This window comes from Schistocerca gregaria, chromosome 10 (assembly GCF_023897955.1).
Source record: "Schistocerca gregaria isolate iqSchGreg1 chromosome 10, iqSchGreg1.2, whole genome shotgun sequence".
NCBI lineage: Eukaryota > Metazoa > Arthropoda > Insecta > Orthoptera > Acrididae > Schistocerca > Schistocerca gregaria.
This window is the reverse complement of record NC_064929.1, coordinates 95,677,372-95,694,096: the sequence shown is the minus strand read 5'-3', so window position 1 is coordinate 95,694,096 and position 16,725 is coordinate 95,677,372.

The following is a 16,725-nucleotide window of genomic DNA, read 5'->3' as shown; positions in this document are numbered from 1 at the left end:
CAGTTTTCGGAGTGAGGTTGCTGAGATCTTGATAAAGATGGAAGTCACTGGAGCGGTTGTGTCGTACGTCAGATTCGCCAAGCTGTGTATGTCGCCAGATTTAAGCTCTGGTTACTGTAAGGGGCGTGGGTGTGAACCCCACATCTGACAATGCATTTTAAACATTCTGAGAAAACGCACTCCCTTGATCTTATAGAACAAGTAAATTACGCAGAAACACGCCGTGGAGATTTTACTAGAGACGACAGTCGCAGCAGTGCAGGCGTCGCACGTCCGATAGCCCGATCGGTCGAAAAGAAATAGCGGAACATATTTTTCTCGTGCCGAGTTTTCGCTCTTCTCACGGACGTTTCCGTAGGTCGTTGTGTTGTGGCTTCCCAAAATGGCAAAGAGAAAGACTACCAGGCAAGTCCCAAGTGATCTGTACACGGACTAAGACGTCCGCACGTCAGGAAACATTCTCGCCAACTTGTATGCCTTGCCAACGACGCTTTTCATGTCCGATCACCGAAATTAGGCAGCGTTGGGCGGCGTTAGTACTCGGGTGGGTAAGAAACTAGAAAGTCCTCGTGCTGTTGGTTACTTAAGGTTTTGCCTTTTTCCTTAGCTTTTGGTGCAGCTGTGCGGTAATGGTACGGTCCAGCTCGCTGACCCCCCTCTTGCTCTCGGAACGCAAAGGCACGTACATGAGGCCACAGTCTAATGAAAGGGTCCGTTGTGTGTTTGGCGATGCGCCCTCTCCCAGTCGTTTCTAGCGCCTGTCGTCTACATATACGCCCATTTTCAAGCGTCAGCTTTCGCGTCAGCCGAGCAAAGTCGAGACAAGTCGACACATGGGGACACAAGATGCTGTGGATTGTAATACGCACTAGCCTATGAGAGGGGAAGGGAAAGGATTCGTGTGCTTGAAAACACCTTCCTGAGTAAAGGAGACATTTTCCGTGCGATGTTTGGGTTTCAAACCCGGAGCAGCTACTTGGGAAGCAACCATTCTGACCGACATACTACCACCGCCTTCTGCTACGTGATGCCTGCGCCGTCATGTGTCGCCTACCCTCCTGGCGCCAGATGCCGAAGTCGATAGCTCTGTAGGCGATCAAAGCCGAGTGCAAGGCGAGCCCTGCTGAAGCCGTTTTCCTGGAGCTGCTAGGGCGACATACTGTAACTAGGCGCAGAAGTGAGTTTCTCTGATAAATCGGCCCTTCAATGCACATCAGCAAGAACACGAAACTTCTAATATGAAGTACTCACTGACGATCCAAAGACGTTTCAGTATGTATGCGTCGGTACCACCAGAAGAGTGCATAAGTATTGTAAAGCGAAGGTCGACAGTTAGAGCCTCACATGAAGTATGTCATTGGATTCACACGAGTGCGTAATGCACAGCGTGGCTGTTGCTAGGAAACGGTCTTATTCGCCGTTCGTTAATATCTAGTTTCCTTTGCATCAATGTGAAAATGTTCCTATAACTAAATAGAGTTCTGCTATTTACAGTTCAAACTGGAAGCGAAAGAAGCAAACGCGCCACATTGGTTCCAGAAAGGGAGGGTGCCTTTCCTATGCCACATCTGACACAGCGTCTTACACACTCTTAAACTGACATAACTCCATCTTACCGAAAAAAGAAACAGATTTCGGAGTGAGGTTGCTGAGATCTTGATAAAGATGGAAGTCACTGGAGCGGTTGTGTCGTACGTCAGATTCGCCAAGCTGTGTATGTCGCCAGATTTAAGCTCTGGTTACTGTAAGGGGCGTGGGTGGGAACCCCACATCTGACAATGCATTTTAAACATTCTGAGAAAACGCACTCCCTTGATCTTATAGAACAAGTAAATTACGCAGAAACACGCCGTGGAGATTTTACTAGAGACGACAGTCGCAGCAGTGCAGGCGTCGCACGTCCGAAAGCCCGATCGGTCGAAAAGAAATAGCGGAACATATTTTTCTCGTGCCGAGTTTTAGCTCTTCTCACGGACGTTTCCGTAGGTCGTTGTGTTGTGGCTTCCCAAAAGGGCAACGAGAAAGACTACCAGGCAAGTCCCAAGTGATCTGTACACGGACTAAGACGTCCGCACGTCAGGAAACATTCTCGCCAACTTGTATGCCTTGCCAACGACGCTTTTCATGTCCGATCACCGAAATTAGGCAGCGTTGGGCGGCGTTAGTACTCGGGTGGGTGAGAAACTAAAAAGTCCTCGTGCTGTTGGTTACTTAAGGTTTTGCCTTTTTCCTTAGCTTTTGGTGCAGCTGTGCGGTAATGGTACGGTCGAGCTCGCTGACCCCCCTCTTGTCTCGGAACGCAAAGGCACGTACATGAGGCCACAGTCTAATGAAAGGGTCCGTTGTGTGTTTGGCGATGCACCCTCTCCCAGTCGTTTCTAGCGCCTGTCGTCTACATATACGCCCATTTTCAAGCGTCAGCTTTCGCGTCAGCCGAGCAAAGTCGAGACAAGTCGACACATGGGGACACAAGATGCTGTGAATTGTAATACGCACTAGCCTATGAGATGCGAAGGGAAAGGATTCGTGTGCTTGAAAACACCTTCCTGAGTAAAGGAGACATTTTCCGTGCGATGTTTGGGTTTCAAATCCGGAGCAGCTACTTGGGAAGCAACCATTCTGACCGACATACTACCACCGCCTTTTGCTACGTGATGCCTGCGCCGTCATGTGTCGCCTACCCTCCTGGCGCCAGATGCCGAAGTCGATAGCTCTGTAGGCGATCAAAGCCGAGTGCAAGGCGAGCACCGCTGAAGCCGTTTTCCTGGAGCTGCTAGGGCGACATACTGTAACTAGGCGCAGAAGTGAGTTTCTCTGATAAATCGGCCCTTCAATGCACATCAGCAAGAACACGAAATTTCTAATACGAAGTACTCACTGACTATCCAAAGACGTTTCAGTATGTATGCGTCGGTACCACCAGAAGAGTGCATAGGTATTGTAAAGCGAAGGTGGACAGTTAGAGCCTCACATGAAGTATGTCATTGGATTCACACAAGTGCGTAATGCACAGCGTGGCTGTTGCTAGGAAACGGTCTTATTCGCCGTTCGTTAATATCTAGTTTCCTTTGCATCAATGTGAAAATGTTCCTATAACTAAATAGAGTTCTGCTATTTACAGTTCAAACTGGAAGCGAAAGAAGCAAACGCGCCACATTGGTTCCAGAAAGGGAGGGTGCCTTTCCTATGCCACATCTGACATAGCGTCTTACATACTCTTAAACTGACATAACTCCATCCTACCGAAAAAAGAAACAGATTTCGGAGTGAGGTTGCTGAGATCTTGATAAAGATGGAAGTCACTGGAGCGGTTGTGTCGTACGTCAGATTCGCCAAGCTGTGTATGTCGCCAGATTTAAGCTCTGGTTACTGTAAGGGGCGTGGGTGTGAACCCCACATCTGACAATGCATTTTAAACATTCTGAGAAAACGCACTCCCTTGATATTATAGAACAAGTAAATTACGCAGAAACACGCTGTGGAGATTTTACTAGAGACGACAGTCGCAGCAGTGCAGGCGTCGCACGTCCGATAGCCCGATCGGTCGAAAAGAAATAGCGGAACATATTTTTCTCGTGCCGAGTTTTAGCTCTTCTCACGGACGTTTCCGTAGGTCGTTGTGTTGTGGCTTCCCAAAATGGCAAAGAGAAAGACTACCAGGCAAGTCCCAAGTGATCTGTACACGGACTAAGACGTCCGCACGTCAGGAAACATTCTCGCCAACTTGTATGCCTTGCCAACGACGCTTTTCATGTCCGATCACCGAAATTAGGCAGCGTTGGGCGGCGTTAGTACTCGGGTGGGTAAGAAACTAAAAAGTCCTCGTGCTGTTGGTTACTTAAGGTTTTGCCTTTTTCCTTAGCTTTTGGTGCAGCTGTGCGGTAATGGTACGGTCCAGCTCGCTGACCCCCCTCTTGCTCTCAGAACGCAAAGGCACGTACATGAGGCCACAGTCTAATGAAAGGGTCCGTTGTGTGTTTGGCGATGCGCCCTCTCCCAGTCGTTTCTAGCGCCTGTCGTCTACATATACGCCCATTTTCAAGCGTCAGCTTTCGCGTCAGCCGAGCAAAGTCGAGACAAGTCGACACATGGGGACACAAGATGCTGTGGATTGTAATACGCACTAGCCTATGAGAGGGGAAGGGAAAGGATTCGTGTGCTTGAAAACACCTTCCTGAGTAAAGGAGACATTTTCCGTGCGATGTTTGGGTTTCAAACCCGGAGCAGCTACTTGGGAAGCAACCATTCTGACCGACATACTACCACCGCCTTCTGCTACGTGATGCCTGCGCCGTCATGTGTCGCCTACCCTCCTGGCGCTAGATGCCGAAGTCGATAGCTCTGTAGGCGATCAAAGCCGAGTGCAAGGCGAGCACCGCAAAAGCCGTTTTCCTGGAGCTGCTAGGGCGACATACTGTAACTAGGCGCAGAAGTGAGTTTCTCTGATAAATCGGCCCTTCAATGCACATCAGCAAGAACACGAAATTTCTAATATGAAGTACTCACTGACGATCCAAAGACGTTTCAGTATGTATGCGTCGGTACCACCACAAGAGTGCATAGGTATTGTAAAGCGAAGGTCGACAGTTAGAGCCTCACATGAAGTATGTCATTGGATTCACACAAGTGCGTAATGCACAGCGTGGCTGTTGCTAGGAAACGGTCTTATTCGCCGTTCGTTAATATCTAGTTTCCTTTGCATCAATGTGAAAATGTTCCTATAACTAAATAGAGTTCTGCTATTTACAGTTCAAACTGGAAGCGAAAGAAGCAAACGCGCCACATTGGTTCCAGAAAGGGAGGGTGCCTTTCCTATGCCACATCTGACATAGCGTCTTACATACTCTTAAACTGACATAACTCCATCCTACCGAAAAAAGAAACAGATTTCGGAGTGAGGTTGCTGAGATCTTGATAAAGATGGAAGTCACTGGAGCGGTTGTGTCGTACGTCAGATTCGCCAAGCTGTGTATGTCGCCAGATTTAAGCTCTGGTTACTGTAAGGGGCGTGGGTGGGAACCCCACATCTGACAATGCATTTTAAACATTCTGAGAAAACGTACTCCCTTGATCTTATAGAACAAGTAAATTACGCAGAAACACGCCGTGGAGATTTTACTAGAGACGACAGTCGCAGCAGTGCAGGCGTCGATAGCGTCCGATGGCCCGATCGGTCGAAAAGAAATAGCGGAACATATTTTTCTCGTGCCGAGTTTTAGCTCTTCTCACGGACGTTTCCGTAGGTCGTTGTGTTGTGGCTTCCCAAAATGGCAACGAGAAAGACTACCAGGCAAGTCCCAAGTGATCTGTACACGGACTAAGACGTCCGCACGTCAGGAAACATTCTCGCCAACTTGTATGCCTTGCCAACGACGCTTTTCATGTCCGATCACCGAAATTAGGCAGCGTTGGGCGGCGTTAGTACTCGGGTGGGTAAGAAACTAAAAAGTCCTCGTGCTCTTGGTTACTTAAGGTTTTGCCTTTTTCCTTAGCTTTTGGTGCAGCTGTGCGGTAATGGTACGATCCAGCTCGCTGACCCCCCTCTTGCTCTCAGAACGCAAAGGCACGTACATGAGGCCACAGTCTAATGAAAGGGTCCGTTGTGTGTTTGGCGATGCGCCCTCTCCCAGTCGTTTCTAGCGCCTGTCGTCTACATATACGCCCATTTTCAAGCGTCAGCTTTCGCTTCAGCCGAGCAAAGTCGACACAAGTCGACACATGGGGACACAAGATGCTGTGAATTGTAATACGCACTAGCCTATGAGAGGGGAAGGGAAAGGATTCGTGTGCTTGAAAACACCTTCCTGAGTAAAGGAGACATTTTCCGTGCGATGTTTGGGTTTCAAACCCGGAGCAGCTACTTGGGAAGCAACCATTCTGACCGACATACTACCACCGCCTTCTGCTACGTGATGCCTGCGCCGTCATGTGTCGCCTACCCTCCTGGCGCCAGATGCCGAAGTCGATAGCTCTGTAGGCGATCAAAGCCGAGTGCAAGGCGAGCACCGCAAAAGCCGTTTTCCTGGAGCTGCTAGGGCGACATACTGTAACTAGGCGCAGAACTGAGTTTCTCTGATAAATCGGCCCTTCAATGCACATCAGCAAGAACACGAAATTTCTAATATGAAGTACTCACTGACGATCCAAAGACGTTTCAGTATGTATGCGTCGGTACCACCACAAGAGTGCATAGGTATTGTAAAGCGAAGGTCGACAGTTAGAGCCTCACATGAAGTATGTCATTGGATTCACACAAGTGCGTAATGCACAGTGTGGCTGTTGCTAGGCAACGGTCTTATTCGCCGTTCGTTAATATCTAGTTTCCTTTGCATCAATGTGAAAATGTTCCTATAACTAAATAGAGTTCTGCTATTTACAGTTCAAACTGGAAGCGAAAGAAGCAAACGCGCCACATTGGTTCCAGAAAGGGAGGGTGCCTTCCCTATGCCACATCTGACATTGCGTCTTACATACTCTTAAACTGACATAACTCTATCCTACCGAAAAAAAGAAACAGATTTCGGAGTGAGGTTGCTGAGATCTTGATAAAGATGGAAGTCACTGGAGCGGTTGTGTCGTACGTCAGATTCGCCAAGCTGTGTATGTCGCCAGATTTAAGCTCTGGTTACTGTAAGGGGCGTGGGTGGGAACCCCACATCTGACAATGCATTTTAAACATTCTGAGAAAACGTACTCCCTTGATCTTATAGAACAAGTAAATTACGCAGAAACACGCCGTGGAGATTTTACTAGAGACGACAGTCGCAGCAGTGCAGGCGTCGCACGTCCGATAGCCCGATCGGTCGAAAAGAAATAGCGGAACATATTTTTCTCGTGCCGAGTTTTAGCTCTTCTCACGGACGTTTCCGTAGGTCGTTGTGTTGTGGCTTCCCAAAATGGCAACGAGAAAGACTACCAGGCAAGTCCCAAGTGATCTGTACACGGACTAAGACGTCCGCACGTCAGGAAACATTCTCGCCAACTTGTATGCCTTGCCAACGACGCTTTTCATGTCCGATCACCGAAATTGGGCAGCGTTGGGCGGCGTTAGTACTCGGGTGGGTGAGAAACTAAAAAGTCCTCGTGCTGTTGGTTACTTAAGGTTTTGCCTTTTTCCTTAGCTTTTGGTGCAGCTGTGCGGTAATGGTACGGTCCAGCTCGCTGACCCCCCTCTTGCTCTCGGAACGCAAAGGCACGTACATGAGGCCACAGTCTAATGAAAGTGTCTGTTGTGTGTTTGGCGATGCGCCCTCTCCCAGTCGTTTCTAGCGCCTGTCGTCTACATATACGCCCATTTTCAAGCGTCAGCTTTTGCGTCAGCCGAGCAAAGTCGACACAAGTCGACACATGGGGACACAAGATGCTGTGAATTGTAATACGCACTAGCCTATGAGATGCTAAGGGAAAGGATTCGTGTGCTTGAAAACACCTTCCTGAGTAAAGGAGACATTTTCCGTGCGATGTTTGGGTTTCAAACCCGGAGCAGCTACTTGGGAAGCAACCATTCTGACCGACATACTACCATCGCCTTCTGCTACGTGATGCCTGCGCCGTCATGTGTCGCCTACCCTCCTGGCGCCAGATGCCGAAGTCGATAGCTCTGTAGGCGATCAAAGCCGAGTGCAAGGCGAGCACCGCTGAAGCCGTTTTCCTGGAGCTGCTAGGGCGACATACTGTAACTAGGCGCAGAAGTGAGTTTCTCTGATAAATCGGCCCTTCAATGCACATCAGCAAGAACACGAAATTTCTAATATGAAGTACTCACTGACGATCCAAAGACGTTTCAGTATGTATGCGTCGGTACCACCACAAGAGTGCATAGGTATTGTAAAGCGAAGGTCGACAGTTAGAGCCTCACATGAAGTATGTCATTGGATTCACACAAGTGCGTAATGCACAGTGTGGCTGTTGCTAGGCAACGGTCTTATTTGCCGTTCGTTAATATCTAGTTTCCTTTGCATCAATGTGAAAATGTTCCTATAACTAAATAGAGTTCTGCTATTTACAGTTCAAACTGGAAGCGAAAGAAGCAAACGCGCCACATTGGTTCCAGAAAGGGAGGGTGCCTTTTCTATGCCACATCTGACATAGCGTCTTACATACTCTTAAACTGACATAACTCCATCCTACCGAAAAAAGAAACAGATTTCGGAGTGAGGTTGCTGAGATCTTGATAAAGATGGAAGTCACTGGAGCGGTTGTGTCGTACGTCAGATTCGCCAAGCTGTGTATGTCGCCAGATTTAAGCTCTGGTTACTGTAAGGGGCGTGGGTGTGAACCCCACATCTGACACTGCATTTTAAACATTCTGAGAAAACGTACTCCCTTGATCTTATAGAACAAGTAAATTACGCAGAAACACGCCGTGGAGATTTTACTAGAGACGACAGTCGCAGCAGTGCAGGCGTCGCACGTCCGATAGCCCGATCGGTCGAAAAGAAATAGCGGAACATATTTTTCTCGTGCCGAGTTTTAGCTCTTCTCACGGACGTTTCCGTAGGTCGTTGTGTTGTGGCTTCCCAAAAGGGCAACGAGAAAGACTACCAGGCAAGTCCCAAGTGATCTGTACACGGACTAAGACGTCCGCACGTCAGGAAACATTCTCGCCAACTTGTATGCCTTGCCAACGACGCTTTTCATGTCCGATCACCGAAATTAGGCAGCGTTGGGCGGCGTTAGTACTCGGGTGGGTGAGAAACTAAAAAGTCCTCGTGCTGTTGGTTACTTAAGGTTTTGCCTTTTTCCTTAGCTTTTGGTGCAGCTGTGCGGTAATGGTACGGTCCAGCTCGCTGACCCCCCTCTTGTCTCGGAACGCAAAGGCACGTACATGAGGCCACAGTCTAATGAAAGGGTCCGTTGTGTGTTTGGCGATGCGCCCTCTCCCAGTCGTTTCTAGCGCCTGTCGTCTACATATACGCCCATTTTCAAGCGTCAGCTTTCGCGTCAGCCGAGCAAAGTCGAGACGAGTCGACACATGGGGACACAAGATGCTGTGAATTGTAATACGCACTAGCCTATGAGATGCGAAGGGAAAGGATTCGTGTGCTTGAAAACACCTTCCTGAGTAAAGGAGAAATTTTCCGTGCTATGTTTGGGTTTCAAACCCGGAGCAGCTACTTGGGAAGCAACCATTCTGACCGACATACTACCACCGCCTTCTGCTACGTGATGCCTGCGCCGTCATGTGTCGCCTACCCTCCTGGCGCCAGATGCCGAAGTCGATAGCTCTGTAGGCGATCAAAGCCGAGTGCAAGGCGAGCACCGCTGAAGCCGTTTTCCTGGAGCTGCTAGGGCGACATACTGTAACTAGGCGCAGAAGTGAGTTTCTCTGATAAATCGGCCCTTCAATGCACATCAGCAAGAACACGAAATTTCTAATATGAAGTACTCACTGACGATCCAAAGACGTTTCAGTATGTATGCGTCGGTACCACCACAAGAGTGCATAGTTATTGTAAAGCGAAGGTGGACAGTTAGAGCCTCACATGAAGTATGTCATTGGATTCACACAAGTGCGTAATGCACAGCGTGGCTGTTGCTAGGAAACGGTCTTATTCGCCGTTCGTTAATATCTAGTTTCCTTTGCATCAATGTGAAAATGTTCCTATAACTAAATAGAGTTCTGCTATTTACAGTTCAAACTGGAAGCGAAAGAAGCAAACGCGCCACATTGGTTCCAGAAAGGGAGGGTGCCTTTCCTATGCCACATCTGACATAGCGTCTTACATACTCTTAAACTGACATTACTCCATCCTACCGAAAAAAGAAACAGATTTCGGAGTGAGGTTGCTGAGATCTTGATAAAGATGGAAGTCACTGGAGCGGTTGTGTCGTACGTCAGATTCGCCAAGCTGTGTATGTCGCCAGATTTAAGCTCTGGTTACTGTAAGGGGCGTGGGTGGGAACCCCACATCTGACAATGCATTTTAAACATTCTGAGAAAACGTACTCCCTTGATCTTATAGAACAAGTAAATTACGCAGAAACACGCCGTGGAGATTTTACTAGAGACGACAGTCGCAGCAGTGCAGGCGTCGCACGTCCGATAGCCCGATCGGTCGAAAAGAAATAGCGGAACATATTTTTCTCGTGCCGAGTTTTAGCTCTTCTCACGGACGTTTCCGTAGGTCGTTGTGTTGTGGCTTCCCAAAATGGAAACGAGAAAGACTACCAGGCAAGTCCCAAGTGATCTGTACACGGACTAAGACGTCCGCACGTCAGGAAACATTCTCGCCAACTTGTATGCCTTGCCAACGACGCTTTTCATGTCCGATCACCGAAATTAGGCAGCGTTGGGCGGCGTTAGTACTCGGGTGGGTAAGAAACTAAAAAGTCCTCGTGCTGTTGGTTACTTAAGGTTTTGCCTTTTTCCTTAGCTTTTGGTGCAGCTGTGCGGTAATGGTACGGTCCAGCTCGCTGACCCCCCTCTTGCTCTCAGAACGCAAAGGCACGTACATGAGGCCACAGTCTAATGAAAGGGTCCGTTGTGTGTTTGGCGATGCGCCCTCTCCCAGTCGTTTCTAGCGCCTGTCGTCTACATATACGCCCATTTTCAAGCGTCAGCTTTCGCGTCAGCCGAGCAAAGTCGACACAAGTCGACACATGGGGACACAAGATGCTGTGAATTGTAATACGCACTAGCCTATGAGATGCGAAGGGAAAGGATTCGTGTGCTTGAAAACACCTTCCTGAGTAAAGGAGACATTTTCCGTGCGATGTTTGGGTTTCAAACCCGGAGCAGCTACTTGGGAAGCAACCATTCTGACCGACATACTACCACCGCCTTCTGCTACGTGATGCCTGCGCCGTCATGTGTCGCCTACCCTCCTGGCGCCAGATGCCGAAGTCGATAGCTCTGTAGGCGATCAAAGCCGAGTGCAAGGCGAGCACCGCTGAAGCCGTTTTCCTGGAGCTGCTAGGGCGACATACTTTAACTAGGCGCAGAACTGAGTTTCTCTGATAAATCGGCCCTTCAATGCACATCAGCAAGAACACGAAATTTCTAATATGAAGTACTCACTGACGATCCAAAGACGTTTCAGTATGTATGCGTCGGTACCACCACAAGAGTGCATAGGTATTGTAAAGCGAAGGTCGACAGTTAGAGCCTCACATGAAGTATGTCATTGGATTCACACAAGTGCGTAATGCACAGTGTGGCTGTTGCTAGGCAACGGTCTTATTTGCCGTTCGTTAATATCTAGTTTCCTTTGCATCAATGTGAAAATGTTCCTATAACTAAATAGAGTTCTGCTATTTACAGTTCAAACTGGAAGCGAAAGACGCAAACGCGCCACATTGGTTCCAGAAAGGGAGGGTGCCTTTTCTATGCCACATCTGACATAGCGTCTTACATACTCTTAAACTGACATAACTCCATCCTACCGAAAAAAGAAACAGATTTCGGAGTGAGGTTGCTGAGATCTTGATAAAGATGGAAGTCACTGGAGCGGTTGTGTCGTACGTCAGATTCGCCAAGCTGTGTATGTCGCCAGATTTAAGCTCTGGTTACTGTAAGGGGCGTGGGTGGGAGCCCCACATCTGACAATGCATTTTAAACATTCTGAGAAAACGTACTCCCTTGATCTTATAGAACAAGTAAATTACGCAGAAACACGCCGTGGAGATTTTACTAGAGACGACAGTCGCAGCAGTGCAGGCGTCGCACGTCCGATAGCCCGATCGGTCGAAAAGAAATAGCGCAACATATTTTTCTCGTGCCGAGTTTTAGCTCTTCTCACGGACGTTTCCGTAGGTCGTTGTGTCGTGGCTTCCCAAAAGGGCAACGAGAAAGACTACCAGGCAAGTCCCAAGTGATCTGTACACGGACTAAGACGTCCGCACGTCAGGAAACATTCTCGCCAACTTGTATGCCTTGCCAACGACGCTTTTCATGTCCGGTCACCGAAATTAGGCAGCGTTGGACGGCGTTAGTACTCGGGTGGGTGAGAAACTAAAAAGTCCTCGTGCTGTTGGTTACTTAAGGTTTTGCCTTTTTCCTTAGCTTTTGGTGCAGCTGTGCGGTAATGGTACGGTCCAGCTCGCTGACACCCCTCTTGTCTCGGAACGCAAAGGCACGTACATGAGGCCACAGTCTAATGAAAGGGTCCGTTGTGTGTTTGGCGATGCACCCTCTCCCAGTCGTTTCTAGCGCCTGTCGTCTACATATACGCCCATTTTCAAGCGCCAGCTTTTGCGTCAGCCGAGCAAAGTCGACACAAGTCGACACATGGGGACACAAGATGCTGTGAATTGTAATACGCACTAGCCTATGAGATGCTAAGGGAAAGGATTCGTGTGCTTGAAAACACCTTCCTGAGTAAAGGAGACATTTTCCGTGCGATGTTTGGGTTTCAAACCCGGAGCAGCTACTTGGGAAGCAACCATTCTGACCGACATACTACCACCGCCTTCTGCTACGTGATGCCTGCGCCGTCATGTGTCGCCTACCCTCCTGGCGCCAGATGCCGAAGTCGATAGCTCTGTAGGCGATCAAAGCCGAGTGCAAGGCGAGCACCGCTGAAGCCGTTTTCCTGGAGCTGCTAGGGCGACATACTGTAACTAGGCGCAGAACTGAGTTTCTCTGATAAATCGGCCCTTCAATGCACATCAGCAAGAACACGAAATTTCTAATATGAAGTACTCACTGACGATCCAAAGACGTTTCAGTATGTATGCGTCGGTACCACCACAAGAGTGCATAGTTATTGTAAAGCGAAGGTGGACAGTTAGAGCCTCACATGAAGTATGTCATTGGATTCACACAAGTGCATAATGCACAGCGTGGCTGTTGCTAGGAAACGGTCTTATTCGCCGTTCGTTAATATCTAGTTTCCTTTGCATCAATGTGAAAATGTTCCTATAACTAAATAGAGTTCTGCTATTTACAGTTCAAACTGGAAGCGAAAGAAGCAAACGCGCCACATTGGTTCCAGAAAGGGAGGGTGCCTTTCCTATGCCACATCTGACATAGCGTCTTACATACTCTTAAACTGACATAACTCCATCCTACCGAAAAAAGAAACAGATTTCGGAGTGAGGTTGCTGAGATCTTGATAAAGATGGAAGTCACTGGAGCGGTTGTGTCGTACGTCAGATTCGCCAAGCTGTGTATGTCGCCAGATTTAAGCTCTGGTTACTGTAATGGGCGTGGGTGGGAACCCCACATCTGACAATGCATTTTAAACATTCTGAGAAAACGTACTCCCTTGATCTTATAGAACAAGTAAATTACGCAGAAACACGCCGTGGAGATTTTACTAGAGACGACAGTCGCAGCAGTGCAGGCGTCGCACGTCCGATAGCCCGATCGGTCGAAAAGAAATAGCGCAACATATTTTTCTCGTGCCGAGTTTTAGCTCTTCTCACGGACGTTTCCGTAGGTCGTTGTGTCGTGGCTTCCCAAAAGGGCAACGAGAAAGACTACCAGGCAAGTCCCAAGTGATCTGTACACGGACTAAGACGTCCGCACGTCAGGAAACATTCTCGCCAACTTGTATGCCTTGCCAACGACGCTTTTCATGTCCGATCACCGAAATTAGGCAGCGTTGGACGGCGTTAGTACTCGGGTGGGTGAGAAACTAAAAAGTCCTCGTGCTGTTGGTTACTTAAGGTTTTGCCTTTTTCCTTAGCTTTTGGTGCAGCTGTGCGGTAATGGTACGGTCCAGCTCGCTGACACCCCTCTTGTCTCGGAACGCAAAGGCACGTACATGAGGCCACAGTCTAATGAAAGGGTCCGTTGTGTGTTTGGCGATGCACCCTCTCCCAGTCGTTTCTAGCGCCTGTCGTCTACATATACGCCCATTTTCAAGCGTCAGCTTTTGCGTCAGCCGAGCAAAGTCGACACAAGTCGACACATGGGGACACAAGATGCTGTGAATTGTAATACGCACTAGCCTATGAGATGCTAAGGGAAAGGATTCGTGTGCTTGAAAACACCTTCCTGAGTAAAGGAGACATTTTCCGTGCGATGTTTGGGTTTCAAACCCGGAGCAGCTACTTGGGAAGCAACCATTCTGACCGACATACTACCACCGCCTTCTGCTACGTGATGCCTGCGCCGTCATGTGTCGCCTACCCTCCTGGCGCCAGATGCCGAAGTCGATAGCTCTGTAGGCGATCAAAGCCAAGTGCAAGGCGAGCACCGCTGAAGCCGTTTTCCTGGAGCTGCTAGGGCGACATACTGTAACTAGGCGCAGAACTGAGTTTCTCTGATAAATCGGCCCTTCAATGCACATCAGCAAGAACACGAAATTTCTAATATGAAGTACTCACTGACGATCCAAAGACGTTTCAGTATGTATGCGTCGGTACCACCACAAGAGTGCATAGTTATTGTAAAGCGAAGGTGGACAGTTAGAGCCTCACATGAAGTATGTCATTGGATTCACACAAGTGCGTAATGCACAGCGTGGCTGTTGCTAGGAAACGGTCTTATTCGCCGTTCGTTAATATCTAGTTTCCTTTGCATCAATGTGAAAATGTTCCTATAACTAAATAGAGTTCTGCTATTTACAGTTCAAACTGGAAGCGAAAGAAGCAAACGCGCCACATTGGTTCCAGAAAGGGAGGGTGCCTTTCCTATGCCACATCTGACATAGCGTCTTACATACTCTTAAACTGACATAACTCCATCCTACCGAAAAAAGAAACAGATTTCGGAGTGAGGTTGCTGAGATCTTGATAAAGATGGAAGTCACTGGAGCGGTTGTGTCGTACGTCAGATTCGCCAAGCTGTGTATGTCGCCAGATTTAAGCTCTGGTTACTGTAAGGGGCGTGGGTGGGAACCCCACATCTGACAATGCATTTTAAACATTCTGAGAAAACGTACTCCCTTGATCTTATAGAACAAGTAAATTACGCAGAAACACGCCGTGGAGATTTTACTAGAGACGACAGTCGCAGCAGTGCAGGCGTCGCACGTCCGATAGCCCGATCGGTCGAAAAGAAATAGCGGAACATATTTTTCTCGTGCCGAGTTTTAGCTCTTCTCACGGACGTTTCCGTAGGTCGTTGTGTTGTGGCTTCCCAAAATGGCAACGAGAAAGACTACCAGGCAAGTCCCAAGTGATCTGTACACGGACTAAGACGTCCGCACGTCAGGAAACATTCTCGCCAACTTGTATGCCTTGCCAACGACGCTTTTCATGTCCGATCACCGAAATTAGGCAGCGTTGGGCGGCGTTAGTACTCGGGTGGGTAAGAAACTAAAAAGTCCTCGTGCTGTTGGTTACTTAAGGTTTTGCCTTTTTCCTTAGCTTTTGGTGCAGCTGTGCGGTAATGGTACGGTCCAGCTCGCTGACCCCCCTCTTGCTCTCGGAACGCAAAGGCACGTACATGAGGCCACAGTCTAATGAAAGGGTCTGTTGTGTGTTTGGCGATGCGCCCTCTCCCAGTCGTTTCTAGCGCCTGTCGTCTACATATACGCCCATTTTCAAGCGTCAGCTTTTGCGTCAGCCGAGCAAAGTCGACACAAGTCGACACATGGGGACACAAGATGCTGTGAATTGTAATACGCACTAGCCTATGAGATGCTAAGGGAAAGGATTCGTGTGCTTGAAAACACCTTCCTGAGTAAAGGAGACATTTTCCGTGCGATGTTTGGGTTTCAAACCCGGAGCAGCTACTTGGGAAGCAACCATTCTGACCGACATACTACCACCGCCTTCTGCTACGTGATGCCTGCGCCGTCATGTGTCGCCTACCCTCCTGGCGCCAGATGCCGAAGTCGATAGCTCTGTAGGCGATCAAAGCCGAGTGCAAGGCGAGCACCGCTGAAGCCGTTTTCCTGGAGCTGCTAGGGCGACATACTGTAACTAGGCGCAGAAGTGAGTTTCTCTGATAAATCGGCCCTTCAATGCACATCAGCAAGAACACGAAATTTCTAATATGAAGTACTCACTGACGATCCAAAGACGTTTCAGTATGTATGCGTCGGTACCACCACAAGAGTGCATAGGTATTGTAAAGCGAAGGTCGACAGTTAGAGCCTCACATGAAGTATGTCATTGGATTCACACAAGTGCGTAATGCACAGTGTGGCTGTTGCTAGGCAACGGTCTTATTTGCCGTTCGTTAATATCTAGTTTCCTTTGCATCAATGTGAAAATGTTCCTATAACTAAATAGAGTTCTGCTATTTACAGTTCAAACTGGAAGCGAAAGAAGCAAACGCGCCACATTGGTTCCAGAAAGGGAGGGTGCCTTTTCTATGCCACATCTGACATAGCGTCTTACATACTCTTAAACTGACATAACTCCATCCTACCGAAAAAAGAAACAGATTTCGGAGTGAGGTTGCTGAGATCTTGATAAAGATGGAAGTCACTGGAGCAGTTGTGTCGTACGTCAGATTCGCCAAGCTGTGTATGTCGCCAGATTTAAGCTTTGGTTACTGTAAGGGGCGTGGGTGGGAACCCCACATCTGACAATGCATTTTAAACATTCTGAGAAAACGTACTCCCTTGATCTTATAGAACAAGTAAATTACGCAGAAACACGCCGTGGAGATTTTACTAGAGACGACAGTCGCAGCAGTGCAGGCGTCGCACGTCCGATAGCCCGATCGGTCGAAAAGAAATAGCGCAACATATTTTTCTCATGCCGAGTTTTAGCTCTTCTCACGGACGTTTCCGTAGGTCGTTGTGTTGTGGCTTCCCAAAAGGGCAACGAGAAAGACTACCAGGCAAGTCCCAAGTGATCTGTACACGGACTAAGACGTCCGCA